This window comes from Stegodyphus dumicola, chromosome 1 (genome assembly GCF_044657685.1).
Source record: "Stegodyphus dumicola isolate Sdum_Otavi_A_Nest chromosome 1, ASM4465768v1".
Taxonomy (NCBI): domain Eukaryota; kingdom Metazoa; phylum Arthropoda; class Arachnida; order Araneae; family Eresidae; genus Stegodyphus; species Stegodyphus dumicola.
This window is the reverse complement of record NC_140768.1, coordinates 280,220,497-280,235,663: the sequence shown is the minus strand read 5'-3', so window position 1 is coordinate 280,235,663 and position 15,167 is coordinate 280,220,497.

Sequence of the window (15,167 nt, the reverse complement as noted above, 5' to 3'; positions counted from 1 at the left end):
ATCAAACTATGCGTATGAGAAAAATATTTATACCAATTATATATGTAAATAGAAACTCACTCTGAAATGTACTGTCTACGCTATAAATACTCATCAAACAGATTGAATTTATCGTATTTACAACGAGTATATTCAATTTATTCATTATATAATTCAATCATATAATTTTAATGTTAACAATGGATATAATCAGATCATATGTGTTCTGAATCTTACACTTTAAAAATTAAAAGAATGCAAGCACTGAAATAAACACTAGATTCATTGTAACACTTTCAGTCATTCTCAGCTCAATTAAAAAAAATATACACTTGAATTCTCTTAATCTACATAATATGCCGTGAACATCAAACCTAATATTAATGCGTGATAAAAATTGCGAAAGTGAAATGTCAGCGATTAATCAAATTCAGAAAACGAAAGCACTACGAGATTTTCTACTATTACGCCATATATTTATAACTGCAATACAAATGCAAATTAAAACGTAAACAACATACGCTCACATGCACGAAGATTTAACGTCACAAGAGCAATAGCAGCTCATTGGTCCATTTTCGAAACCCCTCCCTCAGTGGCTACGCTGATGTGCACTTGTGAAATATGCTCTCGGTAGCCAGATATGCAAGATTGAAGCTCCTTTTTTTGTATTGATTATTTATTTTGTTTTTATTTATAACTGCATCAGTTGTGTTCCAATTTGATTGAAGTTTTCATATACCGCATCCAAAAGAAAAAATCGCACAAATAAAAAATCGCACAAGAAAGGACCGCACAAATACAGGTTTGAGTATATTGTAAAAACTGATCTACTTCCTATTATTTTAGATTTAACAATTACAGATTAAATTTTTAGATCTAACAATAGAAACAATTTAATTAACTTTCTTAGAGATTATGTTTTACGGCTCAGTAATGTTCAAAAATCGTTTCTAATATTTTTTATGATTAGCGGAACCGCTAAAAAAATTTCTATAAATTGCACGGTTCTGTAGAACAAACACAGTTTGAAAATCAGTTTGAAGCGTAATGTCAGTAAAATAATTTGCATTTGTCTCTAATTTTTATGCCGTATTTAAAGTTTACGGCAAATATGATAGCTCTAAACGAATTAAATTTTTAGCTTCTGAAATGGGTTACTACTTTTCCAAGCGTGTTTCCCCCCATTAGACATTACGTAGTTTTAGCCCATTTTAACTTTATTGTTTCATCATTTGTCTTCATACTGTGAACGTATCATACATCTTTCCCTATGAAATAGAGAACTCTAAAATTTGAATTACCCTAAAAATCATCTATTTCTGTACCTTTCCGAGACGGGAATTCTAATTTCATGAGTTTCCTACTATATGGATTGCAAACATTTTGAATCGATAGCACATAGTATCTTTTATATCGATGCATTATATCGATGTTTTGCTTCTGCAACAGTCCAGTTAAAAATTTAAATGATGCCTAGAACCTAAAAGGAAACTCTCTGATTAAAAATAATATCTTTAAAATCTCTGTCACTGAATAAGCATTTAAAAGAAAATATTTAATTCATGCCAAGTAATGTGAAGTATGGAGGCTCACAGCCTCACAGTCTGCTATTTATAGAAACCCTGAAGAGGAAGGGAATTACTTCTGAAAACTTGAAAAAAGATAACTCCTAGAACAATGAAAATGAGTTCAAGTGGCAATATAGTGAAGGCTTTCGTAGCAAATCTTTTCCTAAGACGACAACTTTTTGAAATGATCGTTTATTCTAAAAGCAAAAATAAACATCGATACTGGAACATCATCGATAAACAACATCTTTAAAATGGCCACCTCCGCACAAGATCAATGTCATCTGAAACAGTAGGTGATCATTAACAAAGGGTTCACTGCACTTTCTGTTATGCAAGAATCCTAAATCCTTGAACTGAAAGCAATAAACATATCCGCTTCCTTCCGGTTGTTGAAAAAGCAACAAAACTAAACCAAGCTGTGGTTTGGATCAGCGGTCGCCAACCGGTGGTCCGTAAAGACTTTTTGATGGTCCTCAGAAAAATTGGAACATAATTTATATTTTTATGAAGTTCAGTTTAAAAAATGACGAGTAACAACACTTGTTATAGAATATGGACTATACTCTTTTTTAAATTTTAGCTACTACTTAGCGAAATTCCTTTTGAATTTAGCTACTTTTGTAGGTGTATCTAGAGATATTTGAAAGTGAGAGTTGGATCCATGGGTATGCTGCTGTTATCAATAATAGCACGAACTGGAATACTCTTTCTTTTTGAATTACAAACATATGCTATTGTAGTCGTTAATGAGACAGTTTTTCTTCGTGTCAGTAGCCAATTTGATGGATTCCTATGAGAACCATCTGCATTCTTGTTTATAATTGCATCACTGGAAGTTTCCGTTTTTGTTTTGTCTGACTGTTTATCTATGGCGCCATTGCTGAGTAAGCGATGATTATTATCTTTACAATGATTAAAAATTTGCGGCATAACACTATCAGTTTATTGATATTGCTTTTGCGTTTGCCGGTTTGTTCAGCTTTTGGTGAAGTTCCTTTTCAGTGATATGGAAATGTGAAGCTTTCTGTAGAAGAAGGTATGATTTTTGTACTTTTCATGTAATTTTTTAGTGTGAGCGAAATATGTGTGGTTTGCTGATTATTGCTGTATAAATGCATTTACCTTTTTTTTTTAATTCATATTAGTGGTCCGCCGAATATAAAATTATATATGTAGTGGTCCGTGAAGTTCTAAGGGTTGACGACCGCTGGTCTGGATCAATGTATGATTATTACAAGCAGAACTACAAATATTTGTACAGATTACGAAAGCGAAACTAAATATCTGCGCTCACCAGCTATCAAACAACTGCGGGATTCAATAAAAGTATACATTTATTCCGCTGAATGTGATACAAAAACCTGGGTGGTCGCCAGAAATTAATTGGTAAGCGCTGAAGACAGAGCTGCAAAAATGTGAAGCGCCCTGTGGTGCTCATTCTTCCTTTCTAATTTTCGTTCCTAGCGAGAATCCCGAACGCAAGCTCTCACAACCCTTGCGAGCATTTTTCACCTAGTGACCTTTTCTTGCTTTCTCATTTAGTTGTAATAGGGTGATGGAATTTTGAGCATTAAATCATCTCCACTCTTCTTGATTGGGATATGAGGATCGTTAAAGCGGTCGTTACGATCAAAAGCTGGGAAATTAATCTTGCAAAACAGCTTTTTCGTACGGTGGGAGCCGACTTATGGCAAGTTTTTACTTTTGATTGAAGTCAATGAACAACCTCTAATTTTTTTATCTCAAGTTTCAGAGGCTTGAACAGAATGGTAATATGGCAGTCTTTTCGGGCTTGTTAGACCTCAGTGATAAAATGAATCTAAAACAGTGGTCATTAAACTGTGCTTCACGAAGCCTTGGGGTTCCAAGCAATTCCTTTAGGGGTTCCGCAAATTAAAATCTCAATTAGACATAATTTTTTAATACCACTTGGATCGCGAAAAGTAATCATCTAAAATAATTTATTAAATAATATTTTTTACTTCTATTGTTGTTGCTACCAAAAATAAAATATAAAAGGTGAGTATATTTGAGTAGCGTTGAAATTATGACTCAAAATAAAAATTATTATGATTATGAAATTACGATTTTTTTCTATTTTCCGCATACAGCGTACTCAACATTGGTATATTTTCCATGTTTTTTTATCATTTCTTATTTATTAATTCATATATATACACTCATGTGCAAAATTAAGAGAATTTGCAATTTATGCGTATTTTTAGGAAAAGTAATTATGCAAATATTCAGAGTCGAATATGTAAGCGTACATGTACGTGTCTGCAGAGCTGTGATTATGGAGGGCATATAAGCGCACGAGGGTTTTTCGGCGATTTGTGTGCTTGTGCTCCTTTACTACATTCGCCGTGTTTCTCACAAGAGTTGGGTAAATTTTATAAGGTATCAGGTAAAATGAGGAGCCATGAACATATGAATTTGACATTTCTGCGCGGCGACACGTGACTGCTACAGCTTCACAGCTCTCACCTGAGTTATATACTGCCACTGGCACCTCAGTTTCACGGTCTATATTTGCCTGAAGGCTTCTTGATAGGGCCGTATGTTAGAAGACCGGTTGTTTACGTCCTGCTCACAGCACTACACAAGAGAGTGCATTTAACATAATGCAGGCAACATGCGCCTTGGACCAGACTTTAGTGGAACACTGTACTTTCTCTAGAAGAGTCGAGATTCAGCCTGGACATTGTTTCTCTGCGTACCTGTATTTGAAGAGAGCCTGGAACACGATACCATCCCTCCTTTATCAAGGGAAAAGATCATACGTTGGTAGAGGTGTAATAGTTTGAGCAAGCATTAGGATGGACGGCAGCACACCCCTGCATGTGTTTGAAAAAGGCTCCCTGACTGCTATGAGGTACAGTGAGGAGATCTTAGAGCCCTATGTTCGACTTTTCAGGAGCGCAGTTGGTCCTTTAGTTCCCGTTAATGGACGACAACGCTCGTCGACATGGGGCCTCAGCTCGACGATTACTTGGAAATGAGGATATTCGCTGCATAGATTGGCCAGCCAGATCGCCTGACAGTAACCCATCACGCTCATGGAAGGACAGTTTCATCTCGCCATCCTTTTCTAAGAATCATTCCGTAGTTGAAATTGCTTTGCTGCTAGAGTGAGATCGGCTGCCACACGAAATTCGCAACTACCTCCTGTCCAGCATACCGTCTCCTGTCCAGTATATCGTCCAATAACCTCTCTGGTTCTGACAGGGGACCATATTAGATACATTTTCAGTTCGATACCACGACGTGGATTTGGACATTTTTTCACTCTGAGCTATTTTGATAATCATGTGTACATAAGTGACTTTTAAATGTGCGTCTCTTTCTCTGTTATAACTGTATATTCATACCAAATTTCATTAAAATCTGTCCATTAGTTTTTCAGAAATTTTACATAATGTGCAAATTTCCTTAATTTTGCTAACGAGTGTATATATATGTAAGATCTAACAAAATACAATGGCAGCTCTGAGAAATAATTAGCAACCTCAAAATTAACTATTCTAAATTTAGTGTTCCCCCCCCCCAAATTCATCTGTTCTCCCAAATTCCATGTTACATAAAAATCTAAAATAAACCAATCACACCTTTGTCATTACCTTTGGCACTTTCTGCATCTACTAGGTATGAAGATTTGCTCGACAAATAACTACGTTATCTTTCTTTTCCTAACTTCTGCTCTACCAACACCTCCGCGCTACTTTGCTGTCTAAAATTGCCTACGTCATAACTTTAAAACCAGTGTATATGAAAATATTGTAATTGCTTATGATCAAAAGTATATCGTCTACGAAGAATGATTCTAATGTGCCAAGTAATAAAGATGGTAATTAGCTGAACTTGGTTTGTATCAACATCTTCTTCCTACCATTCCATTTAGCCATTTAAGACTGCAAGCACTCAAAATACTATATATATATATGTGTGTGCGTGTAACAATCCAGAAAGAAGTCGCAGGGGGACACATGGTTTATTCAATCAGCAGCAATCGATTAAGGGTGATGCGTACTAACTGGGGTCCTATTTATAGGCCGGAAAGTCTGTGTTTTAATCCCGAGTAGGGACTGGGCTAAAGATGTCGCAGGGCAGAGAAATTGCTGGGAAATAGTTTCGTAACATGCTGTAGAGTGACGCAAGGTGTATCTTTGAAACTGGGTTTATCAATTTAAAGGTCTATTGCCAATTGGTTCTAAGTGTAATAACTTGTTCCATATTTTATATTTTGCACACCACACACCACATTTTCATGATTTCTGAAAAATTTATAATTTTAAAGATTCCACGAAAGAAAACAGCAGTTTTAGGCATTCCTTACAAAAAAATTATAGTGTTAGGACATTTACAAAAGAAAATTAAAGTTTTAGGGGATCCTCGATACGATACAGTTTCAAAATCACTAATTAGGAATGACATGAAAACCACTAAGGAATGCTTTAAGGTTTTAATCCTTCGTTGCTAGTTTCCCTATGAATTGAAGGGATGATTAGTTTCAGTTTCTTAATCAAACACATATTTAGTGCACTGAATGTAATCTTACGCCATCCGATAAATCGGAAGGCCATGAAAGAAGAGTGATGTCACGTAGTTCGTTACTACGCTCATAATAACGCTGATTTCATACCCTGATAAGCAATAACATTCCTACATTCAAAGGTATTGATCTTGTTTGTTATTTCTTCGCCATTTTCTGTCTAAAAAAGTATAAATTATGATATATGGGGAAAAAAGTAAGTTAAACAGTTTTTACTTAAATGCGCTAAAAAGTAAAAATAATATTTTAGCTACCGTAATGTTATTGGTACTGTATGTAACTAAATACAAATCACGGGACATACGTAAAAAGAATTGTATTGGGGCACTAATATAATTTCGAGTTCACCAGCGGCCGAGCGGTAAAGTCGCTGAACGCTGGTTGTTCAGTCCGAGGCTCGAATCTTGCGAACTGGCTGGCTGCATGGGTGTTTTCGTGGCTTTCCAAATGTGTAACGTGTATACGAGCCACTTTTCCTTAGAAAGTCCTCCGCGAAGGCATCCCTTCTCTTAGGCAGAGAGCCCTCGAATGCTTTGCCGAAAAAAACCAAACTAATAGAATTTCAAGGATCTGTAGCTTTAAGGACAGCACAGAAGTTACGATATGCCATCTAAATCACTGTAAGTTAAAAAGGTTTTTCTCAATGGATGCTTTATTACTTTTCAGGATTAACGATTTTTTACCTTGGTACTTCTCTGACTTTTCCTATTCGTATTTCGTAAGGAAATAATTTTATCTTTCTTTCCATGTGAAGAACGAGTATTGCTAAAATAAAATAACATCAGAACCGCCGTGTATTACTGAGTTAAAATTTATTGCTATGAGTTGAGGGGTTGTCTCTTATAACATTTTAAACGACACTAAAATGGCTTTCATTTATTAATCTGTTAAAAGCTGGCTAATGACATCAACAAACGGATAATAGCTTTTAGAATGATGTTTATCGCTTCTTTTCGCAGAAAGACATTACTTAGCTGTAAATAGTATCAACATAGTAGGTCTTTCAGAATAATAAAAATATTTTGTCTTTTCAATAAAGAGACGTGCAGAAGAAAAACATGTTACTAAATACATTTCTCGTTACAATAAATCTGATTTATTCGATAAATATTAAAAGCAGTTTTCAAATTAAAATTACAATAACATTAGTGAAAACATTAGATGGAATATTATAACATTTTTGTATCGCATGAAGACTGTTAAAACATTCCAAGCCATGAAATAAGGATTGTTGCCAGACGTCAATGAAAGTCCTAAAACAATTTCAGAAAAGCCCTTGTCAACGATTTCCTTGGGTGTTTTAAAAATAATTTTCGATGCTTTTTTCATTGCAATAGTATTAAATTCCTTAATTAATACCTCTCCTCAATTTGATTGAGATAACGTCTTTTAGTCATACATTTAAACAACCTTTTAAACTTTTTAGCCCAAAGGGGCAATTTGCTCAGAAGGGCTATTCATTTCGTTTTGGCATTTTGCGTTGGTTCACTATAAACGGCGAATCACTTTCTAAATTGTTGCCACCAAATATTATCACCCTGCATTATATTTTAAAAAATTAAATAAAGAAGAACCTGCATAAAGGTATGTTTGTCTCTCTCACTGTGATAAAACAACGGTACATAGAGCCATCCAATTTTGAATGACGTACGTTTCCACCCGATATGAACATCTGAAAGCCCAATTTGGAATTTTTTTTATTATTTATTTCATATTTTGTAAAACTTTAACGAATTTTTTATTAACGAACTCGAGGATTACAAAGCGAGAGATGGCAACACTGTAAGGAAAAGAAACATTTTGTTCTCCAGCGCGCGAGACTGTGTATCGGAAATTCTAAAGGTATGCTCAATTTAAAACTGTTTCGCGATATTGCTCTTGAACTGAATTTTATGGTTTAGGTGCGAAGAACATGATATTTCATAAATAAAGGTAACCCACGAAACGTTAAAAAAACGCTTCTTTGGGTGTAATGTAAAACCTGAAACCTTTTAGAATTTTTTTTATTTATTTGAGTTTATTTTTATGTGAGATACATACGTTCGTACATACGTCATGAAAAAAATCCCTTTTGAATTTACTTTAAATCCATTTTGCAATCCGTTTTGGAAAAAAAGTCCTTTATTCTGTCCGTACGTACAACCTTTACGGGGGGGATCATTCAATGGCTTCGGATCGGTCAAAATGTATATTTATGTCAAAAAATGTTTTTGGCGATTACTGTATTTACTATATTTTTTCCCTTCGTACGAGGAAGTAAAAACTATTTTTTTTCAAGTTTTGATATTGATCAATATTTTGAACACTTTTCTTGTTTAATTTGTAAATGACAAAAAATAATCTAAATTTCAATAAATATATGTCGATTTTTTTTTTTTTTTTTTTTTTTTTTTTTTTTTTGGGAAAGGAGGGAAAGGTGAATGATCGTCTAGCAATACTGAAAGGAGCGCATGCGGCAAAAATTTTTGTAAATTCACGAACGTAAATGCATGAGATTCCCTACATAGCCATCTATAAAACCTGCCAAATGCTAACGTAAAATCAACGAAAATTTCAACTTGTATTATGTTTGGTTTCAGTTTAACTCCTGTGAGTTTCTTTATAGCCATTACCTATGAGACAGATTACATATCCACTTACATTACATGTTTTGCAAGGTTCTTGGCATTCCCCTCAAAGCTGACAAAGATTCAATCTCATACATCTTGTTTTACAGATTCAACTCTAGAACAATAGAATGGTACTTTTAATTATGCTGCCACCCACGTAAAAATTTCGCGTGTGATATTTAAAAGCGCGCATCTTCACCCTTCGTAACAACGAAGAAGCTCTATGCCCACATCTTAAGTGTAGAACAAAAGCCGGAGCGCCCACGATACATACTCGAGAAAACTAACTTAGAGAGAGAGATAAGAACAGACAAATAGCCGTTTTACAGTTGATACCTGCGAAAGAAGCATTAGCTTTGTTTGTTTAACCTCAAAACATTGTATGACCTGTCAGTCATAAATCTCTCATATACATATCTGGTGATGTTTTCTGATATTTCTGAATACCACAGACTCACAGGTGTTTATTGCGTGTGAATGAACCCTGACTTGAGGTACTGAATCCTCGTGATATTGTTATTTTTCTTGACAGAAGTATATTTTTTTGCACTTGGAAGTGTAAAGGGTCGCAGGGAAATGTGCTTAAATTTTGAGTGAACACATTATTAGGTTATTTTCTTTCTCCTTTCTGTTTGCCTCTTCGTTCTGTAATTGGAAACATACTTGACGCGTATTCGAGAGGTCCAGGGTTCGAGTCCTGGTGGGGACAATGCATATTCTCCTGGTTTAAAAAGTAAATAAATAAATAAATAAATCTGAAAAATTTCAGATTTTAAATTACGTCCAAAGAGGCGTTTCTTTAACGTTTTGTATGTTACCTTTGTTTATTAAATATCATGTTCTACGTTACTCGAACTATAAAATTCAGTTCAACAGCAACATCGCAAATTACTTTTAAAATGAGCATATCTTTTCGTTCGCGATACAGAGTCTCGAGCGCTGGACATAAAAATGGTTTTTTGTTTCGTACAGTGTTGCCATTGCTCGCTTTGAAATCGTTGAGTTTTTTAATGAAATGCATAAAATTACTCGTTTTATGTGCCTAGTTTTTTCAGTAATAGTACTGCCAAAAATACGTAATAATTTTATAAGGTATTTCTCCCGCCTTCCTAGCGTGCGTTTGTGGTGTAGTGGTCAGCACAATGATCCGGTATTTCAAAAGTCCGTGGTTCTATTCCCGGCGAAGGCGATTGCTAATTTTTCACCTCTCCGGCCTCCAAAAACATCCTAATGTCTCTACAAATTACTTCAAGTATATTATTAATTTATATTTAGTTTCTCAGAAGTTCGCAATCATACACTGTAACCGTTGGAAAATAAATGAATAAATAGTTTTATTCATTTTAAAGATCAGATTTTTTTTTAATTTGGCAACATATGACATGACTATAAAATAAATTTTCTACAAGCTCCCTCTAAGCTTTGAGAAAAGAAATTAAAACCAGTCTAAAAATTAGGAAATATTTTGCTACTGAAAAAGAGAGATCTGTGTCTGATCGCGCTTGAAATCGATACATTTCTATTCAAAATCTACGGCAAATAAGAACTGCTTTTTTTTCGCTAATTTTAGATTTTTATATAGTATATATCAATTTAGAAACTTGCATAAACTATGGGCAATAAAATTCTAAAAGTAAATGTACTTTAGTAATTATGAAATATTTATTTGCATAAGTATTCTGTTCCACCGAAATTTTGAGTAACAGATAGATTTCTTCAATTAGAACAACAGTTAAATTAAATCTCAGCTAATATTTTTTTTTTAAATAAAGAAATTTAGATATTCATGGGAACATTATATTACAGTTAACTGTCTCTATGACAATAAACTAAAGTTCCAGAGGATTTGATCTTCTGTGAAAGTGGTCATCTTAGAGAGGTAATACTAATTACCGATGTTAGATTATGCTGTCAGTAGTAATGATCATTTTCAGAAGTGTTCATCTTAGAAAGTGGTTGCCAGGTGAAAGATTGATATATATCAGCGGGAAATAAGAGTTCTAACTAATAAAATATTAAAATTAGAGAGAAGAAAAAATGAGTTCTAAAACATAATCGAAATATGAGCTTAACAAAGGAAGCCACAGAAATTTTCTATCGATCCATGTGGAAAATCCCCTTATGACTCATAAGGCATATCCCTGACGCCAACTCGGTGACGTCAATGGCCTATACTTTCATAATACATCTGAAAAATAAAGGTGATTAAATATGTATTCAGGAGCCTGTCTTGTTTCCCCGACTTGTTTGACGTGGCTCTTCATAAAGCGCTTAAGTATACACGTTAGAAGCAAGTTTCTATTATGATCATATCGTGTTTGATGAGTTCAAAGACAGAATCGATCCAAAAACGTTTGTAAGGTGAGCTTAAAGAATTTAAAGAAAGAAGATTAATGTTATTTCATATCATGTACCTAATTTAATTCATGTAATGGTGGGATAGTAAGTTGTTAAAATTAACAAAAACAATGGCAGAATTCGAGTTTTGCTTTTTGTTAATAAAATTCCAACATTTTAAGAATGAAAGGAAGGAAACCCAAGAGTAATAAAGTAATAAATTTTAAACGAAAATTGATCTTTGCATGAAATTAAGATTAATATGAAATTATTTTCTTTGCTTCCAAAGCTTCTAATTTTTTAATGATGTCAAAGTCATTCATTCATGGTTATGATTTCAATTCCACCTTGCAAAATAAATTTATATATATATAATCTGAAAACTCTCAGATTTTATAATTACGCTTAAAGAGGCGTTTATTTATGTTTTGTGTGTTATCTTTATTTATTAAATATCATGTCCTTCGCACTGAAACCACATAAAATTCAATTCAACATCAGTATCACAAAATAGTTAAAAACAGCATACCTTTGGAATTTCCAATACACAGTTTCACGCGCTAGAAATAAAAATGTTTTTTACCCGTCATTGTTGCCATTGATCACTCTAAATCGTTGAGTTTGTTAATTAAAAATTTGTTAATGTTTTACAAAATGTGAACTAGATAATAAAATAAATTCGAAATTGAAAATTCGGCCTTCCAGGTACCCATATTCGGTTGGAGGACGACGTTATTCCAAATTTGATGGTTCTAGGTAGCTTTGTTTTTTCACAGTAAGAGAAACATACTACATTCATGCACATTCTCCTTTATTTGATTTCTTTTAAAATAATACAGGGCGATAATATTTGGTGGCAACAATTTGAAATGTGATTTAGCCTTTTTCAGAGATGCAACGCAAAATCTTGTTCCGAGACTTATAGCCCTGCTGAGCTAACGCTGCTGTGGGCTAAAGGTAAGATAATCTTGTAACTCAGTTCTGGTTTCAGAATTCGGATTATTCATTCAGTACTATTGATTTAAAGTAAATCTACTGAAAAATAAGCATAATCTCACCGTTATTAATTTAAAGTGAACAGAAAAATCTACCTTCTCACGCCTGTCTCTGTACAGCTAACATCTTGCCATCATCTGTTACAATGCAATGCTTCTCTTTATCACCTGTTGTTCTGCAATGATATGATAAGGTATGCTAATAATTGCGGAATACTGCCAGTTTATCTATACACGTATTCAAGAAGGTTATTGCAAGAGGCAAGAAGAGTGTCAAACGGCCATAACACTGCATATTCTTCGTAACCTTTCAATTAGCCTCATTGTCATCATCGTCATAATCATCGTCTATAATAGATTCAAAATTTTTATCTCATATGCATATACAGTAAACCATAGCCGAACCATAGGGCACGTCACTAATACATTGCGGGTATGGCAAAATCGGGTTTCGCAAAATAAATTTTCTATGGAAAAAAAGGGTTGGGTACAGTTCCAACTAAGAAAGTGTGTATATTTTATACCAATCTAAATATTATTGTAATTAAATGAGAAACATGAAAAAAACGTTAATTGAAAGGATTTCTATTACTGCTTAAGAGATAAGTATATGGTATAATTGGCTAGCGCGTTGCTCAGCAGCACCATAGGCTCGGAATTCGATCCCTGAGCTGGGCAAGGTTGACTCAGTCTTTCATCCCTTGAGTGGGTCAGTAAAAGGAGTACCAAGTTCGCTTGGGTACTAAATACTGGGGAAGGGGACATTCGTCGAAGAACTACTGTAAACAAGCTGTAACAATCAGCGGCACAGCATTTCAGGCAATCGGGCTGTAACGGTGGAGACAGCTTCACTGCAAAGCACCAGAGTAAAGCTCCCGACACTGCTCGGTCTCTCGGAACCCCACGTACTCTCGAGACTCTCCACGCTACAACTCGTGATGCACTCGACGATACACTATAGTACAGCTCCCGACTCCTCGGTTCAGTCGTTCCCGGAACTCAACACACCCTCTCGACGATGCACTAACCGCGATACACTAAGAGACTCGGTGCAGTCAAAGACCAACTCGGACAAATTGGCATATCGCCAATTTTGTCGCCAAATGTGGCAACCCTGCCTTTTTTTGCCATTTTCTGGCAACCCTAAACCTGCTTTGCGGGGAAGCTAATGTTACCGCGGCTTGATATTTCGTAACATTATTAAAATTATGCTTCTCTTTGAGCAAGAATAAATTTAGTATTAAGAAGAGTTTCTGACTACATAAAATAAGCCTAACCGAACCATACCACGTATGCTTTTTGGCGCTAGGCCCAGGATAGAATATGAAATGAACATAAGCTATTCGGATTTTTTTTTTTTTTTAATTTTATGTTAGAATATGAAATGCGAAAATGAAAGTAAACTATTCAGATGTTTTGAATTTTGCTTTCGAATACAAAATGAATATAAGCCAGTGATATATTTTGAATTTTGTGTTATACACTACCCAGATAGTCAGTTTATATTTTGGTTATGATTTGAAAGTTAGTTTATTTAAAATTACTTTGGAACAAAATGTGGTGCTAAGATGGTAAAGATACTAAGGAAAATTTAAAAACTTTTAGTTGATGATTTAAATTTAGATACGCAACTGCATTTCAGAATTATACACTGACTACCAATAAGTATTTGGACACCTATGCAAATGACGATATCTGCGGTCCTAAGGTATGTCACGGACTCCGCCGGTATATATCGTGTAGGAAACAGCATCGGTTTTAGTCGCATGCAAGATGCCTCGCAGTTCGGAGCTCTCTGATTTCGAGAAAGGTATAATTATCGGGTATCACAAATGTGGCCGATCCTTAAGGGACATATCTAGCGCTCTGAAGTGCCCAAAATGGACAGTGGCCTATGTTATTAAGAAGTGGAAGGTGAGCCGTGATTGTCTAAATGTGCCCCGAGTCGGCAGACCAACGAAACTGATAGATAGAGACCGACGAGTGCTGTTCAGAGAAATTCGGAAGAACCGCACCCAACCGATAGCCCTCATCCGCGAGGAGTATCAACAGGCATCCGGGAGTATTGTTTCAATAAATACCATTCGTAAGGAAGCACATCTGTTCGGTTTTCATGGTCGTGCTGCTGCCCATAAGCCTTTGATCACAAAGTCCAACCGCGCTGCTCGGTTAATGTGGTGCAAAGCACATCGAAATTGGACCGTAGATCAGTGGAAACGGATTCTTTGGAGTGACGAATCAAGGTTCACCCTTTACCGTGCGGATGGCAGGGTCTGGGTCGGGCGTCTACCTGGAGAACGTCTCCTGCAGAATGCATTGTGCCAACAGTCAAGTTCGGCGGAAATGGAATTATGGTCTGGAGGTGTTTCTCCTGATATGGGCTGTGACCCTTGGTCCCCATTCATGGTAAGCTCAACTCCGATGCCTACTGCACTATTTTGGATGACAATGTGCTTTCTACGTTGTGGCAGTTTTACGGGTTGGACCCCTGTTACTTTCAGGACGACAATGCCAGTTGTCATGTTTCGACGTTAACCAAGGTTTGGTATGGTGCCAATGGAGTTCATCGAATGGGCTGGCCTGCCCAGAGTCCAGACCTGAACCCTATCGAGAACATCTGGGACGAGTTGCGTCGCCGAATTCAGGGGTGCACTACAAGTGCAAATTCGGTGAAGGAACTTCTATGTCTTCTCCAAGCCGAGTGGAAATAAATACCACTATCTGTCATACAAAGACTTGTGGAAAGTATGCCCCGGAGGGTCCACGCTGTAACTATCTCTCGTGGAGGCTCTACCAACTATTGATTTTGAATAAAAGTTAGTTTTTCTTTTCTATCACAGGTGTCCAAATACTTATTGGTAGTCAGTGTAGATTACAAGAATGCCATTCTCAGTGGCTGAGATTACGACGAAGAGTTTCAGAAAGAACTATTAAAACACAGTAAAAAATTGTAAGGAAGGAGAAATTGCAGTCCAAGAGTGCGGGAGAAAAGAAGCAATCGCAATCGAAGAGCAGAGAAGAAAAGATGAAATGCAAGTAGAGCTTCAAAAACTGAAAGCTGAAGCCGAATCTAAGAAAAATGGGAAGATTCGGATGGACGATGCTAGAAACCCTAACAAAG